This window comes from Zonotrichia albicollis, chromosome 15, assembly GCF_047830755.1.
Source record: "Zonotrichia albicollis isolate bZonAlb1 chromosome 15, bZonAlb1.hap1, whole genome shotgun sequence".
NCBI lineage: Eukaryota > Metazoa > Chordata > Aves > Passeriformes > Passerellidae > Zonotrichia > Zonotrichia albicollis.
Genome location: NC_133833.1, coordinates 8,698,206 through 8,719,218, shown reverse-complemented (window position 1 = coordinate 8,719,218; position 21,013 = coordinate 8,698,206). Strand labels below are relative to the sequence as shown.

General features: G+C 41.2%; 1 long non-coding RNA gene across 1 annotated transcript; it reads right to left on the bottom strand.

Annotated features, from left to right (window-relative positions):
- Window positions 1-498: 498 nt before the first annotated feature.
- On the bottom strand, window positions 499-13,537 carry LOC141730918 (uncharacterized). Its single transcript, XR_012582794.1, has 3 exons — window positions 13,357-13,537; window positions 2,932-3,100; window positions 499-2,683 (listed from the first exon to the last, which is right to left on the bottom strand). It is a non-coding gene; the product is annotated as an uncharacterized LOC141730918 (long non-coding RNA).
- Window positions 13,538-21,013: the final 7,476 nt, after the last annotated feature.

Here is a 21,013-nt window from a genome sequence, read left to right as displayed (position 1 = left end):
GTACTGCAAAGCAGGCAGTGCTGGAGGTCAATCACAGCCCCTCCATTGCTGCACGGGCCTGGCCAGAGCCCAGGGGTGGCAAATTGGTGACTCAAAGCATTGGGTTTGTCACAGCCTGATGGGGAATCCAGTAAGATGTCCTGGAGGATTGCACTAGATAGGATGTTCTCCAAACATGGCAAGGAAAGAACAGCTAAAACAACAGAGAATTCAATGCATGCCTTAATTTAACCATGCCTTAGCAACCCTAGCTATGTATTTTCATGACAACTCCATCCACATTTTGAGAACAATCACTCCCAGCCATTAAACTATCAACTATGTACTCAGTGTAACAAAATAATTCATAAACTGATGGACTAAGTGCCAGGAAAAGATGTGATCAAGCAGTCTCATGATACTCCAGAGAAAAACTGTCTTGCTCCAATGTGCATTTGAGTTTATTTTTTGTTAAAAATAGATGGAGATGAACATAAACTGAACACAGTGAATGTCTGAGATAATTTACAATGAAATGCTGGGGGGGTTGAGACTGCAGCAGCAAAAGGAAAAGCACTGTGAGATCTTACACTTGGATACTAATATACAACCTGTGGGCTCAGCATTATTCTAGCTTTATTCTCTATATTTCAGTGACCTTGGCTAAATGAGAGCTGACCTCAGGAATTCTCCATCCCAGTGCCCCCTCAGGAGCACTCTGCAGGGGTTTGGTACTCTCAGGTGCAGCACTCTCACAAGGTTTCTTCCCTACAGGAGTGGAATGAAGCAGCAATGCCTGGGGCTCCTTATGGGAAGGGCTGGACACTGGCTTCTGTGCCCAGAAAGATTGGGACCACCCAGTGAGGGCACCCAGGTCTCTGTGATCCTGTGCCTTGGGCATTTTCATGGTGAACAAGGATGAATATGACTTGATTTCTGAGGGATTTCCTAAATATTTCCTTGGTAGTCTTTACCCCCACTTAATCTCCTAAATTTTTCCAGGGCATTAATTTCTCCTTGCTGATAACTCCCTGGGAGTTTGGCTATACAGAATGAGATCACTGTGTGCTCTGCACCCCCAAACAAAAGAGGTCTGGTGCAGATGGGGGGCACAGGGGGGCACCCCAATGTCCCACGGGCCACGAGCCTGTGCCAGGGTGGCCAGCCCAGCCCCACCTCCACGGCCAAGCATTCCTGCCTGCAATCCAGGGTGAGACTTACCACCAGATGTCTGACCTCCTCACCCTCCTGGCAACACTCAATGTCCCTTCCTGTAAAGTTCTGCAGGGTTTTATTTTCCTTTCTTTCCCCAGTCTCCAACTGCTGGTTATTATCATTATTAAGCATAAATGGGCTCTTTCACACTCTGCAAGGCGAGTGCTGCTGTGAATGAAGCCTAACTAGCGTGAAAGGGTTTGCATGGCGATACTGCACAGGACTCAGAGAGCGCCTTGTAACTAAATTAATAAGAGAAAGGAACATTATGAACACATCCCCTTTCATAAGTGAGGGGATTTTCCCATAGGCTTGGACCAAGAATGTATCCCATACTTTTGCAAATGAAAAAAAAAGACCAAAGTGAAGTATTTTCTTTAGGATAAAGAAGCTATCTGAAGGGCAGCTAGGAAGAAGGTTTCAAAAACTGAGTAGTGGGAAAGTATTAAGATAATACTCCAGCTCCCAGCCCAGATGAACAGTTGTTTTTCAGTGCCTAAAAAAAAATATGGCAAAAGGCATCCATCTACAGAACCTGGCAAGGAAAAAAAAGTAACTCTTTGCCATGGAACAGATGAGTATTGTCCTTGCACTGCACTTTGAATTTATCATCCATCACATCTATGCACTAAGGGCAATCTGAATGCAAATGTTGCTTTTATTTGCATGAAGGGCTGAAAATAGCTGGATGCAGGTTACAGTTACGGGCATGTAGATATCAAACCTCCCCTACCCTCATCCTGTTACAATTAATGGGCTGTGTTCCTACCTCCTCATGCTGCAATGCCCTCAAATATCACAAACTAAGCAGAGTCAAGCAGGATCATTACAAGGAAAGAAGAGCTCTGAAGAATCCTCCTGCGTTGGCAGGCACGGGTCACTCTGAGCTGGTGTTGTCCTGATTCCCAGGCTGCTGCACAGGAAAACAGAAAATACACAACCTGAGACTGAAATTCAGCAGTCTTACATGTTATATGTAGAGATTTTTGTCTGTTCCCTTAATTATGATTTGTGCACAGCTCCTGCATCGTAGTATTTCCTTGGTAAGGCCAGGCTGATTCATTTCTACACCAAAATCCTGCAGAGTTCATTCCCAAAAGAGCTGATTAGCTCCTCTCTAGAGGGAGCTCCCTCTAGAATTACATACCACCATCCCTTCCCCCCTGAACACAGGGGTGAGCTGTGACCCCCACAGGTGAAGAGGAAGGAGCACATATTTTCTCCAAGAGGAATTGAGAATATAAATACTGTTTTGGAAAATGCATCCCAGGGAAATATCAAATACAGCATTCCATGGTCAGAGGTAGGTTCAAACCAACCTCACAGATCCTCAAGACCCACAGAATTCAGGCCCAGGAAGCCCCAGCCTGAGCTGCTGCACACTGCAGAGTGCAGGGATTTCCCAGGGCTGCCAGAAGTCCCAGTTTCTCAGTGTGCTTCATCCACCGTTTCCAAACCATTTTGTAGAAGTATCAGGACACATCTAATCCTTGAAAAAAAAAGTGGACATCACAATCATTTAGCAAGATTCCCCCCCTTTCACTTTCCTTTGTTAGAGTAGAATGAGATTGGATGGACTGTTGTTTACAGTCCCTTGCAGTGGACTCTTTTACTGCCAATGCCACAAATGATGTCATTTGTTTAGCGGGAGACTGACTATTAGAAATGCCAAATGTAATTAGGATCTTTCCTTTCAGCTGGGTCTCACAAACACTGATAGTGAGAAATGGCTCCTACCTTTTGAACTTTCAGACTAGTGGTGGGATCCTTGCCCTGACAGGGCTCTTGGCAAAGATTTCAACCTCGGGTGAGAAAAGATTTCACACGGTATTTGCAATTCTCCTCTGAATTTGGAAAGTTCATAAGCTTTCAGCTGGGAATGACATCACTGGAAATAACTCCTCTCCTGGGTGAAAAAAAAAAAAAACCCTCATTAACCCCTGGAGATTGTAGAGCTGAGGCTCTGCCTGCTTCAGGCCCTCCAAGTCTGGAAGAAATGGGGCTGAGCCTGGCCAGATGCTGCCAGCTGGTTTGGAGCCAGCGTGCTGGGATCCTACTCCACCCATGACACTTAGAGAGAAACAAAGGGTGCAAAGGGTGTGTTAGGGACAGGAAGAGGCGTGATGCTTGTGACTGTACTCCAGCTATTCTCTACTGTCAGAAGCCCCCTGAGGGAGGAGGTGGGAGGAGGCCAGGGGAGGAAGGCCAGGAGCAGATGGCATTAATTTAGCACTGCCCAAGGCTGCTGCACAATATGCAGAACATTGGTCCTTGTTTAGAACCAGCCTAAAAACCTGCAGCCCTGTCCTTGCAGGCTGGCCTTTTACCCATCATAGCAGGAGAGAATACTGGGCATCTGAGCCAGTCCTGAAATTCACCCAGCAAAGCTCCAGCTGACATTAGTCACGATGCAGTGAGCACCCAGTGAAGCTCCGGGGGCCCATCCAGAGCTTGCTGACATCAATGGAAACCTTTTGGGTGACTTCAATAGATTGTGGATCAGGCCCCTGGTTTGTAACTGGGGGTATACATGGTTCCTTCTGACCAGAGATGGCAAAAGTGTGTACAAGACATGTCTTTAATGGCTCTGGCTCTCCAATCACCACTCTTGCCCTGATGAGAGGAGTGTGTGATCCGGGTGACACCACATAGACACTTCCACACTTATGGCACCTGCTTCATTGTGATCACTGTGATCTAGCTGCAGCACACTCAGCATGAAGAATGCCACTCACTATGGCAGCTGGCACTGCTGAGCTCTGGGTGTCCAGCCCTGCCCTCTCCACTCCCCTTCTTCACCAACAGTTTGCTTCTCAATCTGATTTTACAGTTGACTTAACTGTAAAATTTACAACCAAGAAAACCTCAAAGGTCCATTTTCTATATTAGGTCCTATCTGTTCTTCTGGTCACCCAGCAGAGAGCCCAGCCTGTGACTGGGCAGCTTTGTATTGATGTGAAGAAGTTTAACCCAAAAAGTTTTTGCTGCCAGTGCTCCTTCAGTGCCAGCTCCTGCTCTCCTCAGACTGTTTCCTTCCTCTTCCAGAGTCTTCCCACCACCTCTTTCAAGGATTTTTGTGCAGGTTATTTGAGGATAGGGGTACTTGAGTGAAAATATGGTGATGAAGCACCTGTGCTTTAACTATACACTATCTTCTGCTGCTGGTTTTAATGCTCTGTACATTCCTGTGTGATTACTTTTTCTGCATTCTCTCTCTTTTATTGAGCTTGCAAATGCAAATCAGTTCTGGGTTTTTATTCATTTACTTCCAACTGATAAAACGTCTGTGAGGCAGGAGGGAGTCTGGAGTCTGGTCTGTGTCCTTTAAGCACACACTGCATGCAGTCAGTAATTTTTCCTGCTGTTCACAGTTACATCCATAACAAATGGATCAGAAAAGAAAAGCTGATTTTATTTTGAAAAAATGGGAAAATTGAAAAAATGGACTTTTTCTCAAAATTCTCATAAAACTGAAAAAAAGAAAAGGGATTTGTTACCAACATTGTGGAACTGAAAAAATCCCCAAGTTACTCTTACCTTCATGCTGCTAAATTTACTGAATAGCTTTTGCAAACCCTAGACTCTATGTGGACTTCTTAAAAGACCAGCCTGGCTACATGGTGAAGAACTTTCCCAGATTTTCCCCTTATTTTATATAAATTTGGCGTTATATTTTAGGGACCTCGTTATTGCTTCCTTCAGGTTTTGAGGCTGAAGTTTCTTTCAACTCTTCCTATTATAGCAAATCAATGGAAATGTAGCTTGAGGATAAATCCAAAATGTTTTACTGCTTTTCTAAAGCTTTCTGGTATTATTTTGGTGCTACCCTTTAGTTGCACATCTGTGCCACTGAATCCACACAGCCATTTATTTTAATCAGTCCTGAACCTTTTTCTACTGTGTCAATAGGATAATATTGTGTTACCATGCTTAGGTTTTATTAGATAATATTGTGTTATTCTTAGGTTATAGTCCTAGCCAAGGGTGAAAAAGGATTTTCCCAATTCAAGTCATAAGGGGAATGTTGTTAATAAACTTTGTCTTTAGGACTTGTAAATCAGCACAGAACTACAGAGATTTAGGAAGAGGGTTCTCAGTCTCCTGTTTCTGTGCAGGATGCCTAAATCCAGTTCACTGCCATCTTTTCCAAAGAGTAATGGACTGATTAAAAACCGTGCCATGCCCCTCCTCCCCCTAGTTTTTTGCCTTAGGAGCAGAAGGTGAGATGGGAAGCTTGTCATTGCATGTAGGTACTTTGGGGTCCACTATCCCAGCCAGATTGCTGTGCACCCACTGGGAGGCAGAGCTCTGGTTTCAGTGTGGGGGTTGATCAGACACCACTGATTTCTGGAGGTCCATCACGGTGGCCCTGTGACCTTGGGCAAGGCACAGCCAGCACAGTTTGCAGTCTCTGCATGCCAGGACCCTGCTTTTCACAGCTGCTGGCTATCAGCATCCTGAGTGATGCTGAGTGAAATGAAGGAACTTGCACACAGTGCTCAAACCTGGCCAGGTCTGGATTTGCTAAGCACATCCCTGGACAAGCTCCTTGCTCCTGATGCTCCTGACAGAGCACCAGGGGTAGCACCAAGTGAGCAGTCTCAGCAGGGCAGCTCTGTCCCTCCCCTGGATTTCACAGGGACTGATGGGGCTGTGTGTGCAGTGAGTTCCTCTCCTTTGCCAGAGGTTAGCTCGAGATGGGGCCATGCTTTGTTCCAGGCAGAAAGCTGGTGTAGGACCCACTTCCTGGACACAGGGAGGAAGGAAACCCTAAGGAAGGAAGATGAACAGCACTCTGAGTCATGACCTAAGTCTCAGCCTGCCTCTGGGCAGCATGTGTCATGCTTAATATGAGTTGGGCTTAAGGCACAGTGACAACAGATGTTCCAGATTCAAGTATTGTGAAGATATTGCTTTAGGTTTTCAACTTAGCATTCAATAATTTATATCTAGACTGGTTTAAAGGTGAACATCTGGAGGAATAATATATCATGTTGTGGCTTAATTAAGCAATGTTAACAGCAAGCACAGGTCAGTGCATAAGGCAAGATAATGAAGGCTGTAGTGCTGACCATGTGTCCTCCTGGTTTGATGCACCATCAGAGCTGGTGGCTTTGGCCAACCCCTGAGAACTTCCAAAAGCAAATGGAAAAGGGAGCTGGGTAAGCCAGAAAGAAACTTCTCAGATGGAGAAGACTTTGCAACCTTTCTGTGACTTGACTTCAACTTGTGCGTATACAAAACCCTTTCATTGCTGATGTACTTGCTTTAGAGATGAGGAAGAGTCAGAAATACTCAGTAACTTCAGGCTTGAACTGCACTGTGAAAAGCTTTGAGGGGAGGAAAATGTCCTTTCCTCTTCTCCCTGATGATGCATTCTTGACTGTGTCACAGGCAAGGGCATGGGCTAAGGTGAAATGACCTTCACAAATTTGATAACCTAAAAGGAGGTTTGGGAATTTCACTCATCAGAGATGTCCATTAATAAAAGACTTGGTGCAATTATTTAGTTGGATGTGATAATGAGGTGAATTCTTGCAACAGAGTAAAAATGTCAAAGCCAACATTTTCTTGTGTTGGAAACAGAATTTTGTGAGAAAAATTTGAAGACTTTTAGTAAAAAGGGTACACAATGGGGTTTTGACACTTGTTTGCCCATTGCTCTCCCCACCTAAATTCTGACAGATTCAGTCTTCAAAGAAATTACAAAAGAGATAAAATTGTCACAGTTTGAGAATCAATCAACACCCAAGTGAAAACAATAAAAATTTTTGAAAACAAGGGTAGCAAAACCTTGAACAAAGGTAAAAATTCTTTGCTAACATTTGGGTCTCCAGCCTCAGATGCCTGCAAAAAGTTTGATAACTTTACACAGAGATGTTCTTGTTTATTTCTTTTCTCCAATCTTTCATGGTCATTTGAAAATTAAAACAGATCCTCCTCCTCCTCTGGACAGTCTAGTACAGTGAAAGCAGCTTGTTAGAAAACATGGCTAGGAATGTTTAAATAAAAATATGTAGAATAAAGGAAGGAACTATTCATGATGCATCACTCCTCTGACAGGCTGTGAAGTTATTTCACCCTTCAACACAAGTGCTAAAACATAATGGAATCCCTACTGAGTGTTTTCATGCTTACCAGAACATAAAAAAAATAGCATAACAAAATGCCCAGTGTGCCCCTAACTATTAGCTTGGATGAGCAAGGAGGCCAGGGGAAAACAGTGGCACTGTGGGAAATATTTGTGGCCAGGGAAGGAAACAATAACTGAAAGTGATAAAAATGGATGATTCCCCCAGAACCACGCACTGGCCAGGCAGCTCTTTGTGCCCCATGCAAGAAGGACAATCTGTAAGCACAACAGCAATGTAGATTATGGGGTTTTTCTCTTTGCTATCACAAAGAATTTTAAAAGCCAGATTCAGATATAGAAAAGGCCTTCAGTCAGGAAAGGAGGCCATTTTTTGGTTACAAAAAAAAGCCATTCAGCTTATAAGCAAGACTATGTGTGAGATATTGTAATGCAGCATTTCAATCTATTCTCTTTGGCTTTTAACTTAGCTGAGAACATGAAATGGGCACAGATGCAGCATTGCAGTGTGCAAAAGTGGGACACTAAATGGTGCATTAACATAGAGCTGAATTCTGTTGTTAATCAGGCCCTATTCAGAAAGAAACAGTGAAGCTTTTGCCTGCATAAAAACACATACGACTTGGCCTTTAATATACAATAATTCATTTAAATTTACTGAATCCACTGAACTTTATGAACTCAGAGTGGTTGCTCAGGTACACATTAATGGTGTACCAGGTGTAAATGATGATTTGCTCCAAAGAAGTTATTAACTCTTACTGCTTTATTTTCCTCTGATTCACAGCACAGATTTTGAGTGCTTCTGAAGCCTTGCATGTCATTTGATGTTTAAATGCAAAGATCCTATGAAGAATTGTCCTGAATTATTATGATTTACAACAAGGAAGTGAAGTTTTATGGAGGTTCCAAAGCCCTTCTGTACTCAGAAGATGGGATGGTTTAACTTTGTTCTCCCTTCGCATTGATGTAGCTTCAAAACCACCCAACGGGAAGTGATGGTTATAGTGTTGTAAAACTGGTGGAAATAACAGGATTACTTTTGACTAACCACAGGGTTTTCCATGTCAGGAATTTGAAAAGCCTGAAATCATTCTGTCCTCAGACTTTTTTACCTTTTAAAAGAAAAGACTAAACAATATCTTTAGGGCTTATATGGAGATTATACAAAGCCTGTTAAAGTAAGGGGAAAGGACAAAAGGCAGGCAATGGGGAGCAGTCAGCCAGAGGGACCTCTTCTAACCAAACCCAGTGTTCCTTCAGCTTAGAAAAAGGTGTTTATCAGTCAGATGAAGGGCAGGACATAGGGAAGCCTATGCTTCCATACTTAGCATTATGCTGTCTGTAAATTTGTGAGCCACCAGCAGCACCAATATGCTGTAATCTGAGAGAAAACCCACAAGTGCTCATGCCAACTTCTCAGTCTCACTTCATTTTTGTGTATATGAACTTCCTGCAGCAACACTGGCCTGGAGGAGGGAAAGCCCACTGTCCTTCCACCTCTCTGGGCTGGACCATCTCCCTGGGGTACACAATGGATATGCCCAAGTGTTTGTGGCAGCTCAGGTGCTGGTTGTACCCACAGCCACCTGCCAGTTCTTGCAGAGGTGAGCTGCTCTAAACTGGCTGTGAATCACTCAGAACTCTTGGTTTTGAAAGTACCAAGTTTCCTGTCTGACATTCTCCCAATACCTGTTTAGTATTGTTGCCCCTCAGCCAGGAATATATTTTCCTGTATGTGAAAATAATTGCAGTAATGTTTACAATATAAAAATGGAAGTGTGCTTCATGTGCTCAAGGTATTTGAGCCTTTGCTAATATTATTCATAGAAGTAATTGTATGAAAACCAGAAATTCCAATTTTGCTGGGCTTGCTTTTGGTCTGGTTCCATAAACACTAACAGCGTTAGAAAATACTGAAAGTCTTTTATTTCACATTAATTGAAGTAACTATGACAACATCACACAATTTATTTCCTTTAACATTGAATGGTGGTAAAATTGGCATTGTTTTAGGCCAGTTCACAATTTGCATCAGAAATAGCTTTGCTAGTTCTGGTTTATGCTCAAATTTTTCAATTATTCTTTTACTTCTTTTTTAAAATGGTTACTTCTCTGGTGAATGGATCAAGTGTTAATGACATTTGAAAAGACTTTTTTTGAGCCACATAAGGCTTAATAAAACCATAATTTTTCATTTTATTGCTTCAGTGGGGAAAAGCTGTTAATTAGGAGTGCCATGGTAAAGAAAACTGCTTTTTGGCTCTGCCTACCAACTGGTTTATTCTGCTTATAAACAATTGGTCCACTTAATGACTAGACCATACTGTATTTACTAGCTACTGTCAAACATTCCCAGACCTCATAGTTTTATGTCTGTGAAACACTTGCATATTATGATCTCACCTCATGATACAGAATCTCTCTATTCAAGTTCATACATGATGTGGAAAGTCTCTGAGATGTACTCTGAGGTGTAAAATTAGTGTAATTCCCCTGGAATGAAAGAGACGTGCCAGTTTCTATCAAGTGGAGCTATGGCCCACAATGTCTCAAAGACATTTGCTTTTGTCTAGAAAACAAGCAAACAAACGTCCTTCATTTCAATGGAAAACAACACTTATGTCTCTCTTTGCTCAAGTACAGAAGGAGATCAAAGATGGCACAAAGGCTCCTTGCAAGGCAGTGTTTCACTTCCAGACAATTAATATGATAGTATCAGGGAAATGAAAATCTATTCCTTGCCTAGGTGTTTCCCCTCATGGACTGGAAAACTACTTGGTTTATCATTTTCTGTCTTTAGGCAAAAAGGTAACTCTTATTTGCATGTTTGTCAGTTTGTGCTTGAGAGTACAAAATTTACTTAAAAACAAGCCTAGCCAGCTAAATGAAATGCCAATGGTCTTATTATCCTGAGAGAGCACAGCACTTAAGTCCATTATTAAAATGAAGTTAATTGAATTTAAACGTGGGCTTAAAGTAAAGCACAGCCATAAATACCTCACTGAATAAATGGGAGATTATTCTTATGCTTAAATGTAAGCACTAATCAGTATTTTCCTAAAACTAAAGTTTATAGCCTTCTATCAGCAGTTCCAACTATCCCACTAATAATACCTGGCACTAAAACCAGAATTTTTCCAAGAAATTCATTCAACAGCATGAAAATCAAGACATTGCTCATACAATAAATTAGAAGAGTAGGTTTGAAACAAGAACACAAATATTAAAATCTGGGTGTGATGAGTTATGTATAAGAAAGGCAGGAAAGAGTTTATTTCAAGTTGAATTGTGTGGCTTTCTCAGAAACAGCTCTTTGGCAATCTAGAATGGAAAAACCTCCTTGCTCTACAAAATCCCAAAATGTAGAGAACTGTAGAGAAATGTGGGAACTGCAGAGCAACTATAACTGCTCTGTGTTTATACACCCAAGATCCTCTGCATCAGAGCAGTCTTTGGAATCAAAATTAGGGGTTGAATTAAAAGCTTGAGCCCTGAAATTGCCCCTGATATATCTGACTGATTTTGGACATGTGGCATTTTCTAGCAGAACCTAATATTCTTTGTATTTCTAATAGCAATGAAAATGTTTTCCTATTAGAAAGTTTAATAATGAAATATTCCTCAAGTATGTATATAGTACATATGTATATGTGCAAGTATATATCCTTTTGAGTTGGACCAAAGAATCTGTGGCCTACATCTCTTCCACTGAAGAGATGTGTCTATATAAATTGTCATAAATTGAGCTGGGTCTCTATAAATTTGTTAAAGTATCTCATGAAACACATTGTATTTTACTGCCAGTTTAGAGAAGGAGGAGAATGGACAAAAGGAGAAGTTCAGCTGCAATCCCATCTGTTCATTGTCAAAATTCAAGTTTTGGAAATTGCTTTTCCTTTCGATGTTCCTCACTGGCACTACTGTTTCAAAAGGATTTTTCTTCCATCAAACAAAACTCTTCAAATGCCAAATAATTGTTCTGCCTGCTACCATTTTCTCTCCAGTGATGGCCTGGAATCCTCACCCACCAATTTGCAGCCATGGACTTCCAGAGCCAGAGACCAGTGTCTTGTATTTAATGACTTTTAATGGGCTTTGCTTTCGTGAATTTACTCTGTCACCAGTTTTGGTTTCTGAACTCATACTCATGTAAAGCTTTAATATCCACAATGTTTGGGGGCAGAAATTTGAACTCGTTATTACACTTTGAGTGAAGAAAGACCTTTTTCTTCTAAAAAGCCTGCAGCTAAGTTTTCTTCTTCCAGAACTTGAAGACAAAGGCTTTTCTTTCACCTTTTCAATCTGGGCTTTGTGCAGATGTCTTTAATACCTCTTTTCAGCTGTTTCTTTTCCAGATGGAAGAGAATATTTAGGCCTGCCCTGCATGGGACCCATTTGATCTTCAGACCTGTATCTCTACCAGATGTAGCATTCCTTCCTTGAGATGGAGAACTGGCCCTCTGTCTGGAACCTGTGATGCAGGTGCACCAGGAATTTCCAGCATGGAATCAATCTTTTCTTTGTTGGCTATTGCTTTTGTAGCAATTCCTGATGTTCAGTGCATTCCTTGGTGATCGAAAATTCATCCAATACCTGCACTGAACTATTACAAAACATAGCATGGGTGATAATATGTTAGATCATGTAATCGTGGATGTTACTTCACCCCCACGTGTGCTACTTTGCATTTATATCTAGACTGGATTTCATCTACCTTTTATTTCCCACTCAGGATGGGAAACTCGTCCTTCAGTTCTTCACACCAAGTCCTCACCTTCACTTTCATACATGACTTTGTTATCCACAGTTCATCTAAGTGCCTTCTCCAGCTCACCCAGGGGCACGCTGAGCAGCACCAATGGGCACTCTTCCCTGCCAAATTCCACTTCCTTTGCTGTGAAAATGAACCAGAAACCACCACTCTTTGCTGCCTTCCTTTTGACCAGTTATACCTATTAGATGTTACCTCCTCTTCCCTGGCAGATAATCTCCTCTAAGAAAAGTGGGAGATGTTGCCAAGAACCTTTTAGAAATCCAGGTTGAATACATCAAGAAGAATGTTATCTTCCTCACACTTTGGCTGAATCCTTCAAAGAAAACCAGCAGTAATCTGCAAAGTCTGACTTTCCTTTGACAAGCCAACACCTCACAGGGGGTTATAACCTTCCTTTCCACTGCTGGCTCAAATCCTGTCAGAACACTGATGTTCTGGCAAGGGAACTGAAGCTTGCAGTGTGAGGGAGACACAAAGTTTTTCCCAAACTGGGGTATGAGAGGGTTGAGCTGGTCATTCACAGCTCTAGTCATCTTCATGACGAGCAAGGGCTAATGATTAGCATTATTTTAACAATAAATGTTTTGATTCTGCAAGCATCTAATTGCATAAATTTGATGTTCTGTATTAAGTGGCTCTTCTAGGGGGTGCAGCTGTTAAACTGTTCCTGTTGACTGGACTTTGGAACCTCTGTGAGCTCTGTTGTCAACAAGACTAACCCGTTTTTATGGTGTTTAGTTCAGTAGATACACACAGAACAATCTGTCTTTTGCAGACCTGTATTCTCATTTACAAATGTTACTCTCCATTTCTGCCATCTTGTTTATACATACAGAGTAGTAAAATGCAAACATAGGCCTGGTATAAAGATCATTCATACTTTATAATTTTAACATGAAAAACACCACTATCCTAATTAAACTTTCCAATTTTGAGGTGTGTGTGTTGATGTGAGCATAGACATAGCACGTGAATACCTTAAATATGTGTATACATATGTGTTTATACATATTATACATGCATATACACATTTATATCCATTAAAAACTCAGATTGTGCTTATTCTTTTTCTGCAGAGAGACTTAATGCAAAGAATCAATACACCGTGATTGCAGTTCCCGTTTTGCAAACCGGATAAATTAATCACCAAAAGGGATCAGCGTGCTCTGGGGCAAAGCCAGGATTTACACCGGCAAAACCCAGGGATTGTAGGAAAGGCACAGCACAAAAATGGCTGCATTGCATCGGAGCGAAGGGCGGTATAACAGGATGAAGGAAGGAAGGGAAAAAAGACCTGACACACGAGTTTTGCAGAAAGTTTCCAAAGCGGGGACGAGGTTTCTCCGCCGGCAGCTCGGGGGTGTCGCCGCGCCGGGACCGTCCGCAGGGACGGGGAGAGGGGACCGGGGGGTCCCTGCAGGGGAGATAGGGACAAAATACAGGGGGAGGAAATGGAGCTGCAGTAATTGCTGGAAGGTAATGCTGGGTTCGTTCCTTACTGCTTTTTTTTTCTGATTTGCCTTTTTTTTTTTTTGGTTGGTTGGTTGTTGTTTTGGTTTTTTTTTTACGCGAGCGTGTCGGCCACTCCATTTGTTCCGCTTTGAAGTGCGTTGTGCAGCAGGGAAGGAGATCCGCGGAGATGGCGTCACTTTATAAAAGTTTCCAGATTTTACCGAGCTTCTTGGTTTGGTATTTTTTTCGGTTTTTCCGGTTTTTTTTTCTTTTTTTTTTTTTTCTTTTTTTTTTTTTTTTTTTTTTTTAGGAGAGGGGGTTGTACTATTCGACTCTTCGTAATGCAAGTGGGCGATGTGGCCGAGATCTAAATATACCCCTGTGAAAGCAGAACCCCTGAGATAGCGACACCGATAGCTCAGGCTATTGTTAACTTTTGGGATTCCAGCTGAATCCCGCAATGTTAAATATTTATTTAATTACTGCAGAGAGAGCAGGAATTCTCGTTGACTCCACTAATGGAGTCAGAGCAGTGCAGTAGGGGAAAGTTTTTTCTCCGGCCCTCCCCATCGCCCCCACTTCCAAGTCTAAATAGCTGTGGACAAGCACAGGCTGGAATACGAACATTAAGAGGAAAAAAAAAAAAAAACCTTTAGCTTTGTTTTAGGAGTTATATTTCAGTCGGGTAAGCAAACTATATTGCATGTATTTTTCCATATCTTCAGCTCACTCCAAACACAACATTCCAAAGGATAAAATCTATTACAAAATAAAACTGACTTTGAAACAGCTGAACTTCTACGCGGAGTCTAAAAATTATCTTAAAGCGCCTCGAGAATCCTAAATGTCATTCCCAAGATGTGGCGAATTGTAATTATGGTTGTGAACTATTTTAGTGGCAGGACCTTACACGGGGCTGGCTAAGCAGCTGGAGCATTTATGAATTTATTTTTTGCCCTTTACAGTGTTACATATAAAGGGACTTAGACAACAACAATACTAATTTGTATCAGATTAGAAAAAAATGCAACTAAATTGAAAATGTGTTGTTTGCCTTTTGATTTTCCTTCCTGTACTTCCTTTTAAAACACATGTCATAGGGCAGTGCTTTAAGAGTGCAAGACGACTCATCAACAATAAGATAGTGAGTGAGAAATAACATTATCATTACTATATTACTGTTTTATGATTTTTTCATCTTACTGGCTTTTCCAAAAATTTTTGGGTTTAGAAGATGATCCAGTTCCCTCTTCTCCTAATAAAAAAACAAAATGAAACAAAACAATAAAAAAACCCACAAAAACCAAAAAAACCCAGAAAAACAGCAAAAAAAATCGGTGGAAATTCTGGTAAGAGAAAGCAAATAGCTTGGAACACACTGTCCAAAACCTGTACTACACTATGCCCAAAAGCACTTTAATTTACAATAGACATTATTATGCTTGTATATGCAGATCTTGATATGGCAGAGGAAATTATTAAACCCAACTATTTGGTCATGAGGCTGGAAAACAAAATTGTGTCCCTAAGTGTGCCACAAAATTTAAATGCAAGTTATAAAGGCTCAGCACCCTGTAACTTGGTGACTCCGTTGGAATTACACGCAGAAGGAGAAAGTCAGGTCCTGTCAGTTCCTACATGAGAAAGCCTGAGTGCTCTGCACTGCCATCACTAATTGTTTTGTGTTGGGAAATCCTGAGGTGATAAAACGGCTGTTAGAAAGCTGGCTTGTGAGTAATTAAGTGTAGGTCTAGCTATTAAAACCTGATTTGTTACTCATAGGTTACACTCATCTGTGTTGCCTTCTCTCAAGATAAAGATAAACTCAGTGTTCTTTTCACTGGTCTAGGCCAAAAGTGGCTGTGTAATGAATGGAGAGATGTCAGCTCTATGGTTCACACATATACAGGTGGGAAGAATTACCTTTATCACAACAGATACAGTTACTGTAATAGAGAGCTTCTGCTTCAAACAGTTCCTTTTCTCCTTTCATTTATTTCCAGAGGAAATGCTGGAGGAAGCATACCCTTCTTTATTTAATTTTTTAAATACTTATTTTGCTCATAAGCAAAATTTCACTTAAAAAAAATTAATTTCTGTTTCAGAGTGTCTCTGTTTACTATACTCAAGCTTCTCCATAGAGTGGGTGTAACCAGGAGAAGAATTTGGCCCATGATGTGAGCTAAATTTTCAGTGCTTCCACTATTTAGAGCTCCGTTGTGCTAAAAATAGTTTTCCTGTGGTTTTGGCCATGGAGCCACAAATGCAAGTTTTCAGTGCACAGTTATTGTGGATGTTGGGTCCTTCTATTGCTGGATGACACAGCTCATGACTGTGTCAGCGGATGATTATGTTGAGTGAGGTGATTATGAGAGGCTGCATGTCAGATCTCCGCACTATCCTGGAGTGAGCACGTGTCCCACCCAAATGCCAGGGACCACCAAAAGGAACCATGCTTGAAGGCAGCGCTTGGGCTGGACACTGAAAAACCCTAGGAAAAACTGGGACCATGCAGGAGATATCACTGAGGAATTCACCCAGAAATCTCCATGTTTTGTTAATTGTATGGGATATAAAACAAATGGAGGGAAAGGAGTAAACCTTTAGGAAAGGAAGACAATTTTCTTCATGGCTAATTTGAAGCCAGTTTTCATCAAAGCAAAAAGCTCATGGTGTTCACAGGGTTATAGTAATTGTAAGGAGTTCACTGTGATGTCAGATTCATCCTATTTCTGTACTACATATTCCATCCCAATTCCATTCTCCATCTTCTCTGCTGTCCATAGGAAATGGTCTGGTTGTTGCAGACAGCTTTGAGGAGACAAGGGCCAACTTTTTTCTGAGCTTAGTAGCAGGTGTCAGACTCCAAAAAGTGCTCTTGTAATGTGAGGTCATATTCTGGAAATAGTTGAAAATCACTGATTTAGAAGAATGAGAGCACTGCATGTTTCTGTGCTGCTGATGTGATGGTGAGGGCAAGCAGGGAATGGTCCAGAAAAATAACACCAGAAGAATATTCAAAGGATTCCAGCTGTTTAAAACTATCTTCTTTATTGTTTCCTCTCTCAGAGCACTATAATACTTCGTGTTCATCAGCTGGGACATTTTTTCCATTTCTCTGGGAAGGTTTTCACCCTATTCCAAGAAGAAGACCTGATTTCGGAGTACTCTGCCCTGGCTGGACTCTATCCACAGTTTTAACGAATGGTGGTTCCCACTCTGATGAGGACTTTGTGACAGTTCTCAAGCAAATGCTCTTATTCATACCTTCATACACATCTTACTCTTCCTGCAGTGTCCTTTTTCCTTTCTTTTTAATATGTTTTTCAGGCTTTTTTTCTTGAATTATGTGTTCAGTTTTGCATCCTAAGTGACTCTCAGGTCTGTTGGACTGGATATACCATCCCCAGTATATTCACAATTTTATTCTGTGCAGTGGAGCTGAACTTACAAAACTTTTACATAATTATGTCTTTGTTTCTAACATCTCCATAGATGTCCCACAGCATTATTCAGGTATGTGTCGCAGCCCAGTTCTTCTTCTAGTCTAGGAAGAGAAGTTTGCAGCTTTAAACTCACTCAGAAGAATACTTTTGGCTTGCCTTCCCTCCCCTGGCCTACAATTTCATGTTAATGTCTTCTATCTGTAGCTTCAGGAAACAAGGCTAATTCTTCTCTCCCTTTCTCTCTGAGCTGTCATGCAAGGTACCCAGAAGTGTGGCTGTAACAATAACAGGCTACTTAATTTGAGAATTAGCTCTGGGGATTCAAAGGCTGTGAGCCATGAGTGTACCTTCACAGGAGCCTACACCTCTGAGGGCCTTGCAGATAAATACTTCAATATCTTTCCTCCAGACACTAAAGGTTATTTCCATTTTCTTACATATGTGATGCAAGGTACACAGCATTTGTATTGTCTTCTTGGGAGGCAGCCTCTCACCACCTCCTGTGCCTGTTCTCAGCCTGCTGTCAATTGTGGGCTTATTTAAGAGAACCAAATGGCCAGAGTGGATGTCACCTCCCTCTCCACTTGCTGAACTCTGCTTAAACACAACACTGTTTTTCTGCCTCAAAAATATACATAAAGGTATGTATAGTATGTTAGCCCCTCCTTAGCCTTTCCCACCCTGAAACTTTTCAAACAGGGATGGCATGTTCCTCTCTTCACTGCCAAAAAAAAAAAAATAGATTCCTTTCTCAGCATTTCCCCCTTCCCCCATTTCTTCTCAGCTGACAGCTGTGAGAGTGGAACTTTCTGGAGCTATCCTATCCATTTCCCCCAATTCTGTTTTTAAGATAGATTTGGTTTAAATATCCAAGCCATCTTTCACACTACAGGATTTTTTTAACATAAAGTAGCTTTGCAAATGCTTAATGTGGGTAGAGACATGGCAACAGTTTACATATATTTATTTTTCTTTTTTAAACAACATTCCACCTTCTTCCCCCAGCAATTTAGAAAGTTGATAGAGAATGAAATTGAACAATACAGCCATTTAAGAAATTATAGGAAGGCCAAAGTTATGTAATAAAGCAACTTTTTTTCAAGACTATTTCCTTATAATGCAAACCATCTATTTGATTTTCATACTAATTCACTTCTAACCAAATAAAAATTTCATTAAGAAATATAGGAATAGTATTCCATATCTGGAGAGTAAAATGAAAACAATGGAATTTAAGACAGTTCTACAACTTCACACTTCTCAACCACAGAAGGCCTGATAGCTGTAGGGAGTTTTCTTGTTGGTTGTTTTGTACTTTGATCGGACTTTGAGGTTATCTCTCACCTACTGTAACTCAGCCTTATGGGAAGGTGCTTTTCTGCCCTCATTGCCATTAGCCTGAGCACAAAAGGAATCAGACAGGTATTAGTACTTCAGCTGACTTTAGAAGGCAGGACCCAAAGTATAAACATGTATAGTAGTCTCTGCAGAATTTAACATAATTTAATTTTTAAAACATTCAGGTAAGGGAGAGGCTAGGTAGTCGTTTTTCCTTGGATTAACACAGCTGCATGTCTGTGTGCTGGAAAATCTGGGTTTGACAGTGATAAAATAGGATCGATGGCTCCATGAGTTGTGAAATTCAGGAATTTGTGAAATCACATGATTTCTGGAAAATGTGTCCAGGGTGCTTTGAATCTCGTTGTTGTCCTTTTATTGAACTTGATATGTTATTAGAGTGGACCCACTGGAATGTGGCACTAACTAGAGATCCAAATGATGGAGACCATGTATGAATAGGTGAAAGTGATGTTAAATTTCCTGTGGCCTTAAGGGCACACAGACTTGAATCATCAGATAGCAAATGTCACTTGTTTTGTATTTTATCAGTCTCATCAATTATCAAAGAGATAATTTGACTTCAGACATTTGGGGGTTACCCGTTCAACATTAGTCTATGACAAAATGGCATTGAAAAAAAAAGGAAACCTACTTCTCAGACCAATTATCATATTCCTTGCTACCACTCCAAAATAGCCTTTGCATTATGCTTAAAAATCACTCTTTTCTGAGAAGGGTGTGCTGCAAGCAGACATATCTCCATTGCCAGTTTAAAATTTTTAGGAAAACTTAATTTTGGAAATCTTAGAGTTTTCCTTGTCTTCCCCACACTCTTGCATGCACACCTTCAGCTTCCCTCATCCCTGGAGCCCTGAAGGCTCCACAGTAGGAAGTGCATTGGAGCTCTGTGATGTAGATTCACCCAGCACTATACAAGTGTTTTGTAACTCCTCAACAGAGGAGAACATATTGTTTTCCAGAGACATGATGGTTGGCACATGAACAACACCTAAAATGCCTGCTGCCAATTTGTTGTTTGTTACTTGGTTTATTAATTAAGTTACACAAAAGATTTGGAAAAAAGCCAACAGTTATTGTTTTATTTTTTTGTCCCATATTTTGGACTGCCTGGCCAAAGCAGAACAATTGCTGGTGCAGAGATACAGAGGAGTCCCCAAAGGTTAGCTCTGTTCGGGGATTAAATTACACCAAAGCCTTGCTCCTTCACTGCTGTCGTGAACTTTAGTAGAGATATCCTGTTGGGCTATTAATTGACTTCTAAAGAACTTCTGTTTACATCCAAGAGCCATGTAGTTTTGAACCAGAAGAAAATTTCTTCAAAGCTCAAATATACGTGAAATTGAAATTTCATCTCAGCTCATTTGATATTTTTCCCTATTTCTATGAACTTTACATTGCTTTTTCTTGATTTCTTTTTTCTTTCTGGTAGATATTTTACCTTTAAGTGACATAAATAAAACACAGGATTTCATGTGGCTTCTTTGTAACTTAATTATATATGTATTTTTATACGTTTATAGAATCACTTTCAACTACATTTGCATGCTTCTATTTTTTTTCCAAAAGGAATCTGATAGCAAGATTCAGTTGGCATGCCAGATACAATTGGCATGCCAGATTTCTAACTGTAGTTACATGTTCTACAACAGACACACAAATTTATGTACAAGTGTTGGGTTTGCCACAAATATCTGTTCCTACACAATTTTTTTTGACCATAGGAAGAAACTCTCTGTAGGAATTTCTGTAGTTATCAGACGAGGATTTAGCTTGGTTCAGTAGTATGTCTGAAGCTGGTCTTGATCAGTCTCTGAGGAAAGCAGCCTTTGTGTTGTGAAGTGAGTGAAGTGTGAAATACTTTCCTCTAATTGTGGACATTCCTATTGCCCATATAAAGTTAATTTTTCAAAGTCATTGGAGTTCAGACTTCAACAATAGTTTGTGGTGAATGGTTCCACCTGGTCCTGAAGAGCAGAGTTGAGCGTGGGTCAGCTTTGCACTCATTGCTCATTCTTCCTTAAAATACCCTCATATCTAATAATTCACTCAGTTAAAAATGACAAGAAACACTTGTGCCTGCAGTATGCGTAACCAAGATCAGACATTGCTGTGCCACACTGGACATGTTTCTGGCCCAATAACTCTCTGAATTTTTCTTCGGTGCAGTCCAAAAGCAGCTTTGAGGCAGCAGTGCTCACGTCCGTGTCACACAATGAGGACAGCAAGAGTCTGTCCCATAGTGGCATTATACACAGTAGGAAAATCTTCATCTGTGCAACCCTTTCTAGAGCCATCCTTAACCGCGCTGACACATTTTCTTGAAGCTTCACTGGGCATCTTAGTAATTTACTCAGAGACACAGCCCCCTGAAGGACCTCAACTGCCCCAGGACATTGTGGCTAACACCCAAAGATAGGCTGGGGGGACCATCCCACTCTCTACAACACCTCAGAAGAAGGTTGTAGCCAGGTAGGAGCCGAGGTGTGCTCCTGGGCAGTGACAAGACAAGAGGACACAGTCTTAAGCTGCACCAGGGGAGGTTCAGCTTGGGCATAGGAGGAATTTGTTCACAGAAACGGTGCTCAGACATTGCAGGGGGCTGCCCAGTCAGGTGGAATTTCTGTTCCTGCAGTGTTCCAGGACAGACTGAGCGTGTCCCTCAGTGCCATGGTCTGGTTGGCACGGCGGTGT